The following is a 17,207-nucleotide window of genomic DNA, read 5'->3' on the forward strand; positions in this document are numbered from 1 at the left end:
CCATGCTCGGCCTGGAAGATGTTGAAAATATATCCATGCTCGGCCTGGATGATGTTTAAAATATATCCATGCTCGGCCTGGAAGATGTTTAAAATATATCCATGCTCGGCTTGGAAGATGTTTAAAATATATCCATGCTCGGCCTGGAAGATGTTTAAAATATATCCATGCTCGGCTTGGAAGATGTTTAAAATATATCCATGCTCGGCTTGGAAGATGTATAAAATATATCCATGCTCGGCCTGGTTGATGTTTAAAATATATCCATGCTCGGCCTGGAAGATGTTTAAAATATATCCATGCTCGGCCTGGAAGATGTTTAAAATATATCCATGCTCGGCTTGGAAGATGTTTAAAATATATCCATGCTCGGCTTGGAAGATGTTTAAAATATATCCATGCTTGGCCTGGATGATGTTTAAAATATATCCATGCTCGGCCTGGAAGATGTTTAAAATATATCCATGCTCGGCCTGGAAGATGTTTAAAATATATCCATGCTCGGCCTGGAAGATTTTTAAAATATATACATGCTCGGCCTGGAAGATGTTTAAAATATATCCATGCTCGACCTGGAAGATTTTTAAAATATATACATGCTCGGCCTGGAAGATGTATAAAATATATCCATGCTCGGCCTGGAAGATGTTTAAAATATATCCATGCTCGGCCTAAAGATGTTTAAAACATATCCATGCTCGGCCTGGAAGATGTTGAAACTTTAGCCTTGCTCGGTCGAAAGATGTTATAAATTTATCCATGTTCGGCCTGGAAGATGTTGAAACTTTAGCCATGCTCGGCCTGGAAGATGTTTAAAATATATCCATGCTCGGCCTGGAAGATGTTTAAAATATAACCATGCTCGGCCGGGAAGTTGTTGAACTTTAGCCATGCTCGGCCTGGGAGATGTTTAAAATATATCCATGTTCGGCCTGGAAGATGTTTAAAATATATCCATGCTCGGCCTGGAAGATGTTGAAAGTTTAGCCTTGCTCGGCCTGGAAGATGTTTAAAATATATCCATGCTCGGCCTGGAAGTTGTTTAAAATATATCCATGCTCGGCCTGGAAAATGTTTAAAATATATCCATGCTCGGCCTGGAAGATTTTAAAAATATAACCATGCTCAACCTGGAAGATGTGTAAAATATATCCATGCTCGGCCTGGAAGATGTTGAAAATATATCCATGCTCGGCCTGGAAGATGTTTAAAATATATCCATGCTCGGCCTGGAAGATGTTGAAAATATTTCCATGCTCGGCCAGGAAGATGTTTAAAATATATCCATGCTCGACCTGGAAGGTGTTTAAAATATATCCATGCTCGGCATGGAAGATGTTGAAAGTTTAGCCATGCTCGACCTGGAAGATGTTTAAAATATATCCATGCTCGGCCTAAAGATGTTTAAAATATATCCATGTTCGGCCTGGAATATGTTGAAACTTTTGCCATGCTCGGCCTCGAAGATGTTTAAAATATATCCATGATCGGCCTGGAAGATGTTTAAAATAAAACCATGCTCAGCCGGGAAGTTGTTGAAACTTTAGCCATGCTCGGCCTGGAAGATGTTTAAAATAATCCATGTTCGGCCTGGAAGATGTTTAAAATATATCCATGCTCGGCCTGGAAGATGGTGAAAGTTTAGCCTTGCTCGGCCAGGAAGATGTTTAAAATATATCCATGCTCGGCCTGGAAGATGTTTAAAATATATCCATGCTCGGCCTGGAAGATGTTGAAAATAAATCCATGCTCGGCCTGGAAGATGTTTAAAATATATCCATGCTCGGCCTGGAAGATGTTGAAAATATAGCCATGCTCGGCCTGGAAGATGTTTAAAATATATCCATGTTCGGCCTGGAAGATGTTTAAAATATATCCATGCTCGGCCTGGAAGATGTTTAAAATATATCCATGCTCTGCCTGGAAGATGTTTAAATATACCCATGCTCGGCCTGGAAGATGTTTAAAATATATCCATGCTCGGCCTGGAAGATGTTGAAAATATATCCATGCTCGGCCTGGAAGATGTTTAAAATATATCCATGCTCGGCCTGGAAGATGTTTAAAATATATCCATGCTCGGCCTGGAAGATGTTTAAAATATATCCATGCTCGGCCTGGATGATGTTTAAAATATATCCATGCTCGGCCTGGAAGATGTTTAAAATTTATCCATGCTCGGCCTGGAAGATGTTTAAAATATATACATGCTCGGCCTGGAAGATGTTTAAAATATATACATGCTCGGCCTGGAAGATGTTTAAAATATATCCATGCTCGACCTGGAAGATTTTTAAAATATATCCATGCTCGGCCTGGAAGATGTATAAAATATATCCATGCTCGGCGTGGAAGATGTTTAAAATATATCCATGCTCGGCCTAAAGATGTTTAAAACATATCCATGCTCGGCCTGGAAGATGTTGAAACTTTAGCCTTGCTCGGCCTGAAAGATGTTTAAAATATATCCATGCTCGGCCTGGAAGATGTTTAAAATATATCCATGCTCGGCCTGGAAGATGTTGAAAGTTTAGCCTTGCTCGGCCTGGAAGATGTTTAAAATATATCCATGCTCGGCCTGGAAGATGTTTAAAATATAACCATGCTCGGCCTGGAAAATGTTTAAAATATATCCATGCTCGGCCTGGAAGATGTTTAAAATATATCCATGCTCGGCCTTGAAGATGTTTAAAATATATCCATGCTCGGCCTGGAAGATGTTGAAAATATAGCCATGCTCGGCCTGGAAGATGTTTAAAATATATCCATGTTCGGCCTGGAAGATGTTTAAAATATATCCATGCTCGGCCTGGAAGATGTTTAAAATATATCCATGCTCTGCCTGGAAGATGTTTAAATATACCCATGCTCGGCCTGGAAGATGTTAAAAATATATCCATGCTCAGCCTGGAAGATGTTGAAAATATATCCATGATCGGCCTGGAAGATGTTTAAAATATATCCATGCTCGGCCTGGAAGATGTTTAAAATATATCCATGCTCGGCCTGGAAGATGTTTAAAATATATCCATGCTCGGCCTGGATGATGTTTAAAATATATCCATGCTCGGCCTGGAAGATGTTTAAAATATATCCATGCTCGGCCTGGAAGATGTTTAAAATATATACATGCTCGGCCTGGAAGATGTTTAAAATATATACATGCTCGGCCGGGAAGATGTTTAAAATATATCCATGCTCGACCTGGAAGATTTTTAAAATATATCCATGCTCGGCCTGGAAGATGTTTAAAATATATCCATGCTCGGCCTAAAGATGTTTAAAACATATCCATGCTCGGCCTGGAAGATGTTGAAACTTTAGCCTTGCTCGGCCTGAAAGATGTTTAAAATATATCCATGCTCGGCCTGGAAGATGTTTAAAATATATCCATGCTCGACCTGGAAGATGTTTAAAATATATCCATGCTCGGCCTGGAAAATGTTGAAAATATATCCATGCTCGGCCGAAAGATGTTATAAATATATCCATGTTCGGCCTGGAAGATGTTGAAACTTTAGCCATGCTCGGCCTGGAAGATGTTTAAAATATATCCATGCTCGGCCTGGAAGATGTTTAAAATATAACCATGCTCGGCCGGGAAGTTGTTGAACTTTAGCCATGCTCGGCCTGGAAGATGTTTAAAATATATCCATGTTCGGCCTGGAAGATGTTTAAAATATATCCATGCTCGGCCTGGAAGATGTTGAAAGTTTAGCCGTGCTCGGCCTGGAAGATGTTTAAAATATATCCATGCTCGGCCTGGAAGATTTTTAAAATATATCCATGCTCGGCCTGGAAAATGTTTAAAATATATCCATGCTCGGCCTGTAAGATGTTTAAAATATATCCATGCTCGGCCTGGAAGATGTTGAAAATATATCCATGCTCGGCCTGGAAGATGTTTAAAATAATCCATGCTCGGCCTGGAAGATGTTTAAAATATATCCATGCTCGGCCTGGAAGATGTTTAAAATATATCCGTGCTCGGCCTGGAAGATGTTGAAAATATTTCCATGCTCGGCCTAGAAGATGTTGAAAATATATCCATGCTCGACCTGGAAGATGTTGAAAGTTTTGCCATGCTCGGCCTGGAAGATGTTTAAAATATATCCATGCTCGGCCTGGAAGATGTTTAAAATATAACCATGCTCAGCCGGGAAGTTGTTGAAACTTTAGCCATGCTCGGCCTGGAAGATGTTTAAAATATATCCATGCTCGGCCTGGAAGATGTTTAAAATATATCCATGCTCGGCCTGGAAGGTGTTTAAAATATATCCATGCTCGGCCTGGAAGATGTTTAAAATATATCCATGATCGGCCTGGAAAATTTTTTAAATATATCCATTTTCGGCCTAAAGATGTTATAAATATATCCATGTTCGGCCTGGAAGGTGTTTAAAATATATCCATGGTCGGCCTGAAAGATGTATAAAATATATCCATGCTCGGCCTGGAAGATGTATAAAATATATCCATGCTCGGCCTGGAAGTTTTTAAAACATATCCATGCTCGGACTGGAAGATGTTGAAACTTTGGCCATGCTCGGCCTGGAAGATGTTGAAAATATATCCATGCTCGGCCTGGAAGATGTTTAAAATATACCCATGCTCGTCCTGGAAGATGTTTAAAATATATCCATGCTGGGTCTGGAAGATGTTGAAATTTCAGCCATGCTCATCCTGGAAAATGTTTGAAATATATCCATGCTCGGCCTGGAAGATGTTTAAAATATATCCATGCTCGGCCTGGAAGATGTGAAAAATATATCCATGCTCGGCCTGGAAGATGTTTAAAATTTATCCATGCTCGACCTGGAAGATGTTTAAAATATATCCATGCTCGGCCTGGAAGATGTTTAAATTATATCCATGCTCGGCCTGGAAGATGTTTAAAATATATCCATGCTCGATCTGGAAGATGTTTAAAATATATCCATGCTCGGCCTGGAAGATGTTTAAAATATTTCCATGCTTAGCCTGGAAGATGTTTAAAATATATCCATGCTCGGCCTGGAAGATGTTGAAATTTCAGCCATGCTCTTCCTGGAAAATGTTTGAAATATATCCATGCTCGGCATGGAAGATGTTTAAAATATATCCATGCTCGGCCTGGAAGATGTTAAAAATATATCCATGCTCGGCCTGGAAGATGTTTAAAATATATCCATGCTCGACCTGGAAGATGTTTAAAATGTATCCATGCTCGGCCTGGAATGTGTTTAAATTATATCCATGCTCGGCCTGGAAGATGGTTAAAATATATCCATGCTCGATCTGGAAGATGTTTAAAATATATCCATGCTCGGCCTGGAAGATGTTGAAAATATATCCATGCTCGGCCTGGAAGATGTTTAAAATATATCCATGCTCGGCCTGGAAGATGTTTAAAATATATCCATGCTCGGCCTGGAAGATGTTGAAATTTCAGCCATGCTCTCCCTGGAAAATGTTTGAAATATATCCATGCTCGGCCTGGATGATGTTTAAAATATATCGATGCTCGGCCTGGAAGATGTTAAAAATATATCCATGCTCAGCCTGGAAGATGTTTAAAATATATCCATGCTCGACCTGGAAGATGTTTAAATTATATCCATGCTCGGCCTGGAAGATGTTTAAAATATATCCATGCTCGACGTGGAAGATGTTTAAAATATATCCATGCTCGGCCTGGAAGATGTTGAAAATATATCCATGCTCGGCCTGGAAGATGTTTAAAATATATCCATGCTCGGCCTGGAAAATGTTTAAAATATATCCATGCTCGGCCTGGAAGATGTTGAAAGTTTAGCCATGCTTGGCCTGGAAGATGTTTAAAATATATCCTTGCTCGGCCTAAAGATGTTTAAAATATATCCATGTTTGACCTGGAAGATGTTGAAACTTTTGCCATGCTCGGCCTCGAAGATGTTTAAAATATATCCATGCTCGGCCTGGAAGATTTTTAAAATATATCCATGCTCGGCCTGGAAGATGTATAAAATATATCCATGCTCGGCCTGTAAGATGTTTAAAATATATCCATGCTCGGCCTAAAGATGTTTAAAACATATCCATGGTCGGCCTGGAAGATGTTGAAACTTTAGCCATGCTCGGCCTGAAAGATTTTTAAAATATATCCATGCTCGGCCTGGAAGATGTTTAAAATATATCCATGCTCGACTTGGAAGATGTTTAAAATATATCCATGCTCGGCCTGGAAAATGTTTAAAATATATCCATGCTCGGCCTAAAGATGTTATAAATATATCCATGTTCGGCCTGGAAGATGTTTAAAATATATCCATGTTCCGGCTGGAAGATGTTTAAAATATATCCATGCTCGGCCTGGAAGATGTTTAAAATATATCCATGCTCGGCCTGGAAGATGTTAAAAATATATCCATGCTCGGCCTGGAAGATGTTTAAAATTTATCCATGCTCGGCCTGGAAGATGTTTAAAATATATCCATGCTCGGCCTGGAAGATGTTGAAAATATATCCATGCTCGGCCTGGAAGATGTTTAAAATATATCCATGCTCGGCCTGGAAGATGTTTAAAATATATCCATGCTCGCCCTGGAAGATGTTTAAAATATATCCGTGCTCGGCCTGGAAGATGTTGAAAATATTTCCATGCTCGGCCTAGAAGATGTTGAAAGTTTTGCCATGCTCGGCCTGGAAGATGTTTAAAATATATCCATGCTCGGCCTGGAAGATGTTTAAAATATATCCATGCTCGATCTGGAAGATGTTTAAAATATATCCATGCTCGGCCTGGAAGATGTTTAAAATTTATCCATGCTCGGCCTGGAAGATGTTTAAAATATATCCATGCTCGGCCTGGAAGATGTTGAAAATATATCCATGCTCGGCCTGGAAGATGTTTAAAATATATCCATGCTCGGCCTGGAAGATGTTTAAAATATATCCATGCTCGGCCTGGAAGATGTTTAAAATATATCCGTGGTCGGCCTGGAAGATGTTGAAAATATTTCCATGCTCGGCCTAGAAGATGTTTAAAATATATCCATGCTCGGCCGGGAAGATGTTGAAAATATATCCATGCTCGACCTGGAAGGTGTTTAAAATATATCCAGGCTCGGCCTGGATGATGTTTAAAATTTATCCATGCTCGGCCTGGAAGATGTTTAAAATATATCCATGCTCGGCCTGGAAGATGTTTAAAATATATCCATGCTCGGCCTGGAAGATGTTTAAAATAGATCCATTCTCGGCCTAAAGATGTTACAAATATATCCATGTCCGGCCTGGAAGGTGTTTAAAATATATCCATGCTCGGCCTGAAAGATGTTTAAAATATATCCATGCTTGGCCTGGAAGATTTCTAAAATAGTTCCATGCTCGGCCTGGAAGATGTTTAAAACATATCCATGCTCGGCCTGGAAGATGTTGAAACTTTGGCCATGCTCGGCCTGGAAGATGTTGAAAATATATCCATGCTCGGCCTGGAAGATGATTAAAATATATCCATGCTCGGCCTGGAAGAAATTTAAAATATATCCATGCTCGACCTGGAAGATGTTGAAATTTCAGCCATGCTCTTCCTGGAAAATGTTTAAAATATATCCATGCTCGGCCTGGAAGATGTTTAAAATATATCCGTGCTCGGCCTGGAAGATGTTGAAAATATTTTCATGCTCGGCCTAGAAGATGTTTAAAATATATCCATGCTCGACCTGGAAGGTGTTTAAAATATATCCATGCTCGGCCTGGAAGATGTTGAAAGTTTTGCCATGCTCGGCCTGGAAGATGTTTAAAATATATCCATGCTCGGCCTGGAAGATGTTTAAAATATAACCATGCTCAGCCGGGAAGTTGTTGAAAGTTTAGCCTTGCTCGGCCTGGAAGATGTTTAAAATATATCCATGCTCGGCCTGGAAGATGTTTAAAATATATCCATGCTCGGCCTGGAAGATGTTTAAAATTTATCCATGCTCGGCCTGGAAGATGTTTAAAATATATCCATGCTCAGCCGGGAAGTTGTTGAAAGTTTAGCCTTGCTCGGCCTGGAAGATGTTTAAAATATTTCCATGCTCGGCCTGGAAGATGTTTAAAATATATCCATGCTCGGCCTGGAAGATGTTGAAAATATATCCATGCTCGGCCTGGAAGATGTTTAAAATATATCCATGCTCGGCCTGGAAGATGTTTAAAATATATCCATGCTCGGCCTGGAAGATGTTGAAATTTCAGCCATGCTCTTCCTGGAAAATGTTTAAAATATATCCATGCTCGGCCTGGAAGATGTTAAAAATATATCCATGCTCGGCCTGGAAGATGTTTAAAATATATCCATGCTCGACCTGGAAGATGTTTAAAATATATCCATGCTCGGCCTAGAAGATGTTTAAATTAGATCCATGCTCGGCCTGGAAGATGTTTTAAATATATCCATGCTCGATCTGGAAGATGTTTAAAATATATCCATGCTCGGCCTGGAAGATGTTGAAAATATATCCATGCTCGGCCTGGAAGATGTTTAAAATATATCCATGCTCGGCCTGGAAGATGTTTAAAATATATCCATGCTCGGCCTGGAAGATGTTTAAAATATATCCATGCTCGGCCTGGAAGATGGAAATTTCAGCCATGCTCTTCCTGGAAAATGTTTGAAATATATCCATGCTCGGCCTGGAAGATGTTTAAAATATATCCATGCTCGGCCTGGAAGATGTTAAAAATATATCCATGCTCAGCCTGGAAGATGTTTAAAATCTATCCATGCTCGACCTGGAAGATGTTTAAATTATATCCATGCTCGGCCTGGAAGATGTTTAAAATATATCCATGCTCGACCTGGAAGAAGTTTAAAATATATCCATGCTCAGCCTGGAAGATGTTGAAAATATATCCATGCTCGGCCTGGAAGATGTTTAAAATATATCCATGCTCGGCCTGGAAGATGTTTAAAACATATCCATGCTCGGCCTGGAAGATGTTGAAACTTTGGCCATGCTCGGCCTGGAAGATGTTGAAAATATATCCATGCTCGGCCTGGAAGATGTTTAAAATATATCCATGCTCGGCCTGGAAGAAGTTTAAAATATATCCATGCTCGGCCTGGAAGATGTTGAAATTTCAGCCATGCTCTTCCTGGAAAATGTTTAAAATATATCCATGCTCGGCCTGGTTGATGTTTAAAATATATCCATGCTCGACCTGGAAGATGTTTAAAATATATCCATGCTCGGCCTGGAAAATGTTTAAAATATATCCATGCTCGGCCTAAAGATGTTATAAATATATCCATGTTCGGCCTGGAAGATGTTGAAACTTTCGCCATGCTCGGCCTGGAAGATGTTTAAAATATATCCATGCTCGGCCTGGAAGATGTTTAAAATATAACCTTGCTCAGCCGGGAAGTTGTTGAAAGTTTAGCCTTGCTCGGCCTGGAAGATGTTACAAATATATCCATGCTCGGCCTGGAAGAAGTTTAAATTATATCCATGCTCGGCCTGGAAGATGTTTAAATTTATCCATGCTCGGCCTGGAAGATGTTTAAAATATATCCATGCTCGGCCTGGAAGATGTTGAAAATATATCCATGCTCGGCCTGGAAGATGTTTAAAACATATCCATGCTCGGCCTGGAAGATGTTTAAAATATATCCATACTCGGCCTGGAAGATGTTTAAAATATATCCGTGCTCGGCCTGGAAGATGTTTAAAACATATCCATGGTCGGCCTGGAAGATGTTGAAACTTTAGCCATGCTCGGCCTGAAAGATTTTTAAAATATATCCATGCTCGGCCTGGAAGATGTTTAAAATATATCCATGCTCGACTTGGAAGATGTTTAAAATATATCCATGCTCGGCCTGGAAAATGTTTAAAATATATCCATGCTCGGCCTAAAGATGTTATAAATATATCCATGTTCGGCCTGGAAGATGTTTAAAATATATCCATGTTCCGGCTGGAAGATGTTTAAAATATATCCATGCTCGGCCTGGAAGATGTTTAAAATATATCCATGCTCGGCCTGGAAGATGTTAAAAATATATCCATGCTCGGCCTGGAAGATGTTTAAAATTTATCCATGCTCGGCCTGGAAGATGTTTAAAATATATCCATGCTCGGCCTGGAAGATGTTGAAAATATATCCATGCTCGGCCTGGAAGATGTTTAAAATATATCCATGCTCGGCCTGGAAGATGTTTAAAATATATCCATGCTCGCCCTGGAAGATGTTTAAAATATATCCGTGCTCGGCCTGGAAGATGTTGAAAATATTTCCATGCTCGGCCTAGAAGATGTTGAAAGTTTTGCCATGCTCGGCCTGGAAGATGTTTAAAATATATCCATGCTCGGCCTGGAAGATGTTTAAAATATATCCATGCTCGATCTGGAAGATGTTTAAAATATATCCATGCTCGGCCTGGAAGATGTTTAAAATTTATCCATGCTCGGCCTGGAAGATGTTTAAAATATATCCATGCTCGGCCTGGAAGATGTTGAAAATATATCCATGCTCGGCCTGGAAGATGTTTAAAATATATCCATGCTCGGCCTGGAAGATGTTTAAAATATATCCATGCTCGGCCTGGAAGATGTTTAAAATATATCCGTGGTCGGCCTGGAAGATGTTGAAAATATTTCCATGCTCGGCCTAGAAGATGTTTAAAATATATCCATGCTCGGCCGGGAAGATGTTGAAAATATATCCATGCTCGACCTGGAAGGTGTTTAAAATATATCCAGGCTCGGCCTGGATGATGTTTAAAATTTATCCATGCTCGGCCTGGAAGATGTTTAAAATATATCCATGCTCGGCCTGGAAGATGTTTAAAATATATCCATGCTCGGCCTGGAAGATGTTTAAAATATATCCATTCTCGGCCTAAAGATGTTACAAATATATCCATGTCCGGCCTGGAAGGTGTTTAAAATATATCCATGCTCGGCCTGAAAGATGTTTAAAATATATCCATGCTTGGCCTGGAAGATTTCTAAAATAGATCCATGCTCGGCCTGGAAGATGTTTAAAACATATCCATGCTCGGCCTGGAAGATGTTGAAACTTTGGCCATGCTCGGCCTGGAAGATGTTGAAAATATATCCATGCTCGGCCTGGAAGATGATTAAAATATATCCATGCTCGGCCTGGAAGAAATTTAAAATATATCCATGCTCGGCCTGGAAGATGTTGAAATTTCAGCCATGCTCTTCCTGGAAAATGTTTAAAATATATCCATGCTCGGCCTGGAAGATGTTTAAAATATATCCGTGCTCGGCCTGGAAGATGTTGAAAATATTTTCATGCTCGGCCTAGAAGATGTTTAAAATATATCCATGCTCGACCTGGAAGGTGTTTAAAATATATCCATGCTCGGCCTGGAAGATGTTGAAAGTTTTGCCATGCTCGGCCTGGAAGATGTTTAAAATATATCCATGCTCGGCCTGGAAGATGTTTAAAATATAACCATGCTCAGCCGGGAAGTTGTTGAAAGTTTAGCCTTGCTCGGCCTGGAAGATGTTTAAAATATATCCATGCTCGGCCTGGAAGATGTTTAAAATATATCCATGCTCGGCCTGGAAGATGTTTAAAATTTATCCATGCTCGGCCTGGAAGATGTTTAAAATATATCCATGCTCAGCCGGGAAGTTGTTGAAAGTTTAGCCTTGCTCGGCCTGGAAGATGTTTAAAATATTTCCATGCTCGGCCTGGAAGATGTTTAAAATATATCCATGCTCGGCCTGGAAGATGTTGAAAATATATCCATGCTCGGCCTGGAAGATGTTTAAAATATATCCATGCTCGGCCTGGAAGATGTTTAAAATATATCCATGCTCGGCCTGGAAGATGTTGAAATTTCAGCCATGCTCTTCCTGGAAAATGTTTAAAATATATCCATGCTCGGCCTGGAAGATGTTAAAAATATATCCATGCTCGGCCTGGAAGATGTTTAAAATATATCCATGCTCGACCTGGAAGATGTTTAAAATATATCCATGCTCGGCCTAGAAGATGTTTAAATTAGATCCATGCTCGGCCTGGAAGATGTTTTAAATATATCCATGCTCGATCTGGAAGATGTTTAAAATATATCCATGCTCGGCCTGGAAGATGTTGAAAATATATCCATGCTCGGCCTGGAAGATGTTTAAAATATATCCATGCTCGGCCTGGAAGATGTTTAAAATATATCCATGCTCGGCCTGGAAGATGTTTAAAATATATCCATGCTCGGCCTGGAAGATGGAAATTTCAGCCATGCTCTTCCTGGAAAATGTTTGAAATATATCCATGCTCGGCCTGGAAGATGTTTAAAATATATCCATGCTCGGCCTGGAAGATGTTAAAAATATATCCATGCTCAGCCTGGAAGATGTTTAAAATCTATCCATGCTCGACCTGGAAGATGTTTAAATTATATCCATGCTCGGCCTGGAAGATGTTTAAAATATATCCATGCTCGACCTGGAAGAAGTTTAAAATATATCCATGCTCAGCCTGGAAGATGTTGAAAATATATCCATGCTCGGCCTGGAAGATGTTTAAAATATATCCATGCTCGGCCTGGAAGATGTTTAAAACATATCCATGCTCGGCCTGGAAGATGTTGAAACTTTGGCCATGCTCGGCCTGGAAGATGTTGAAAATATATCCATGCTCGGCCTGGAAGATGTTTAAAATATATCCATGCTCGGCCTGGAAGAAGTTTAAAATATATCCATGCTCGGCCTGGAAGATGTTGAAATTTCAGCCATGCTCTTCCTGGAAAATGTTTAAAATATATCCATGCTCGGCCTGGAAGATGTTTAAAATATATCCATGCTCGACCTGGAAGATGTTTAAAATATATCCATGCTCGGCCTGGAAAATGTTTAAAATATATCCATGCTCGGCCTAAAGATGTTATAAATATATCCATGTTCGGCCTGGAAGATGTTGAAACTTTCGCCATGCTCGGCCTGGAAGATGTTTAAAATATATCCATGCTCGGCCTGGAAGATGTTTAAAATATAACCTTGCTCAGCCGGGAAGTTGTTGAAAGTTTAGCCTTGCTCGGCCTGGAAGATGTTACAAATATATCCATGCTCGGCCTGGAAGAAGTTTAAATTATATCCATGCTCGGCCTGGAAGATGTTTAAATTTATCCATGCTCGGCCTGGAAGATGTTTAAAATATATCCATGCTCGGCCTGGAAGATGTTGAAAATATATCCATGCTCGGCCTGGAAGATGTTTAAAACATATCCATGCTCGGCCTGGAAGATGTTTAAAATATATCCATACTCGGCCTGGAAGATGTTTAAAATATATCCGTGCTCGGCCTGGAAGATGTTGAAAATATTTCCATGCTCGGCCTAGAAGATGTTTAAAATATATCCATGCTCGACCTGGAAGATGTTTAAAATTTATCCATGCTCGGCCTGGAAGATGTTTAAAATATATCCATGCTCGGCCTGGAAGATGTTTAAAATATATCCATGCTCGGCCTGGAAGATGTTTAAAATATATCCATGCTCGGCCTAAAGATGTTATAAATATATCCATGTCCGGCCTGGAAGGTGTTTAAAATATATCCATGCTCGGCCTGAAAGTTGTTTAAAATATATCCATGCTTGGCCTGGAAGATTTCTAAAATATATCCATGCTCGGCCTGGAAGATGTATAAAATATATCCATGCTCGGCCTGGAAGATGTTTAAAACATATCCATGCTCGGCCTGGAAGATGTTGAAACTTTGGCCATGCTCGGCCTGGAAGATGTTGAAAATATATCCATGCTCGGCCTGGAAGATGTTTAAAATATATCCATGCTCGGCCTGGAAGAAGTTTAAAATGTATCCATGCTCGGCCTGGAAGATGTTGAAATTTCAGCCATGCTCTTCCTGGAAAATGTTTGAAATATATCCATGCTCGGCCTGGAAGATGTTTAAAATGTATCCATGCTCGGCCAGGAAGATGTTAAAAATATATCCATGCTCGGCCTGAAGATGTTTAAAATATATCCATGCTCGGCCTAATGATGTTATAAATATATCCATGTTCGGCCTGGAAGATGTTGAAACTTTCGCCATGCTCGGCCTGGAAGATGTTTAAAATATATCCATGCTCGGCCTGGAACATGTTTAAAATATATCCATGCTCGGCCTGGAAGATGTTGAAATTTCAGCCATGCTCTTCCTGGAAAATGTTTAAAATATATCCATGCTCGGCCTGGAAGATGTTAAAAATATATCCATGCTTGGCCTGGAAGATGTTTAAAATATATCCATGCTCGACCTGGAAGATGTTTAAAATATATCCATGCTCGGCCTGGAAGATGTTTAAATTAGATCCATGCTCGGCCTGGAAGATGTTTAAAATATATCCATGCTCGATCTGGAAGATGTTTAAAATATATCCATGCTCGGCCTGGAAGATGTTGAAAATATATCCATGCTCGGCCTGGAAGATGTTTAAAATATATCCATGCTCGGCATTGAAGATGTTTAAAATATCTCCATGCTCGGCCTGGAAGATGTTTAAAATATATCCATGCTCGGTCTGGAAGATGTTGAAATTTCAGCCATGCTCTTCCTGGAAAATGTTTGAAATATATCCATGCTCGGCCTGGAAGATGTTTAAATTATATCCATGCTCGGCCTGGAAGATGTTTAAAATATATCCATGCTCGGCCTGGAAGATGTTTAAAATATATCCATGCTCAGCCTGGAAGATGTTGAAAATATATCCATGCTCGGCCTGGAATATGTTGAAAATATATCCATGCTCAGCCTGGAAGATGTTTAAAATATATCCATGCTCAGCCTGGAAGATGTTTAAAATATATCCATGCTCGGCCTGGAAGATGTTTAAAATATATCCATGCTCGGCCTGGAAGATGATTAAAATATATCCATGCTCGGCCTGGAAGATGTTTAAAATTTATCCATGCTCGGCCTGGAAGATGTTTAAAATATATCCATGCTCGGCCTGGAAGATGTTGAAAATATATCCATGCTCGGCCTGGAAGATGTTTAAAATATATCCATGCTCGGCCTGGAAGATGTTTAAAATATATCCATGCTCGGCCTGGAAGATGTTGAAAATATTGCCATGATCGGCCTAGAAGATGTTTAAAATATATCCATGCTCGACCTGGAAGGTGTTTAAAATATATCCATGCTCGGCCTGGAAGTAGTTGAAAGTTTTGCCATGCTCGGCCTGGAAGATGTTGAAATTTCAGCCATGCTCTTCCTGGAAAATGTTTGAAATATATCCATGCTCGGCCTGGAAGATGTTTAAAATATATCCATGCTCGGCCTGGAAGATGTTAAAAATATATCCATGCTCAGCCTGGAAGATGTTTAAAATATATCCATGCTCGACCTGGAAGATGTTTAAATTATATCCATGCTCGGCCTGGAAATGTTTAAAATATATCCATGCTCGACCTGGAAGATGTTTAAAATATATCCATGCTCGGCCTGGAAGATGTTGAAAATATATCCATGCTCGGCCTGGAAGATGTTTAAAATATATCCATGCTCGGCCTGGAAGATGTTTAAAATATATCCATGCTCGGCCTGGAAGATGTTTAAAATATATCCATGCTCGGCCTGGAAGGTGTTTAAAATATATCCATGCTCGGACTGGAAGATGTTGAAAGTTTAGCCATGCTCGGCCTGGAAGATGTTTAAAATATATCCATGCTCGGCCTAAAGATGTTTAAAATATATCCATGTTCAGCCTGAAAGATGTTGAAACTTTTGCCATGCTCGGCCTCGAAGATGTTTAAAATATATCCATGCTCGGCCTGGAAGATTTTTAAAATATATCCATGCTCGGCCTGGAAGATGTATAAAATATATCCATGCTCGGCCTGGAAGATGTTTAAAATATATCCATGCTCGGCCTAAAGATGTTTAAAACATATCCATGCTCGGCCTGGAAGATGTTGAAACTTTAGCCATGCTCGGCCTGAAAGATGTTTAAAATATATCCATGCTCGGCCTGGAAGATGTTTAAAATATATCCATGCTCGACCTGGAAGATGTTTAAAATATATCCATGCTCGGCCTGGAAAATGTTTAAAATATAACCATGCTCAGCCGGGAAGTTGTTGAAAGTTTAGCCTTGCTCGGCCTGGAAGATGTTTAAAATATATCCATGCTCGGCCTGGGAGATGTTTAAAATATATCCATGGTCGGCCTGGAAGATGTTTAAAATTTATCCATGCTCGGCCTGGAAGATGTTTAAAATATATCCATGCTCGGCCTGGAAGATGTTGAAAATATATCCATGCTCGGCCTGGAAGATGTTTAAAATATATCCATGCTCGGCCTGGAAGATGTTTAAAATATATCCATGCTCGGCCTGGAAGATGTTAAAAATATATCCGTGCTCGGCCTGGAAGATGTTGAAAATATTTCCATGCTCGGCCTAGAAGATGTTTAAAATATATCCATGCTCGACCTGGAAGGTGTTTAAAATATATCCATGCTCGGCCTGGAAGATGTTTAAAATTTATCCATGCTCGGCCTGGAAGATGTTTAAAATATATCCATGCTCGGCCTGGAAGATGTTTAAAATATATCCATGCTCGGCCTGGAAGATGTTTAAAATATATCCATGCTCGGCCTAAAGATGTTATAAATATATCCATGCTCGACCTGGAAGGTGTTTAAAATATATCCATGCTCGGCCTGGAAGATGTTTAAAATTTATCCATGCTCGGCCTGGAAGATGTTTAAAATATATCCATGCTCGGCCTGGAAGATGTTGAAAGTTTAGCCATGCTCGGCCTGGAAGATGTTTAAAATATATCCATGCTCGGCCTAAAGATGTTTAAAATATATCCATGTTCGGCCTGAAAGATGTTGAAACTTTTGCCATGCTCGGCCTCGAAGATGTTTAAAATATATCCATGCTCGACCTGGAAGATGTTTAAAATATATCCATGCTCGGCCTGGAAAATGTTTAAAATATAACCATGCTCAGCCGGGAAGTTGTTGAAAGTTTAGCCTTGCTCGGCCTGGAAGATGTTTAAAATATATCCATGCTCGGCCTGGGAGATGTTTAAAATATATCCATGCTCGGCCTGGAAGATGTTTAAAATATATCCATGCTCGGCCTGGAAGATGTTTAAAATATATCCATGCTCGGCCTGGAAGATGTTTAAAATATATCCGTGCTCGGCCTGGAAGATGTTGAAAATATTTCCATGCTCGGCCTAGAAGATGTTTAAAATATATCCATGCTCGACCTGGAA

Source organism: Scyliorhinus torazame, chromosome 20, assembly GCF_047496885.1.
Source record: "Scyliorhinus torazame isolate Kashiwa2021f chromosome 20, sScyTor2.1, whole genome shotgun sequence".
Lineage (NCBI taxonomy): Eukaryota > Metazoa > Chordata > Chondrichthyes > Carcharhiniformes > Scyliorhinidae > Scyliorhinus > Scyliorhinus torazame.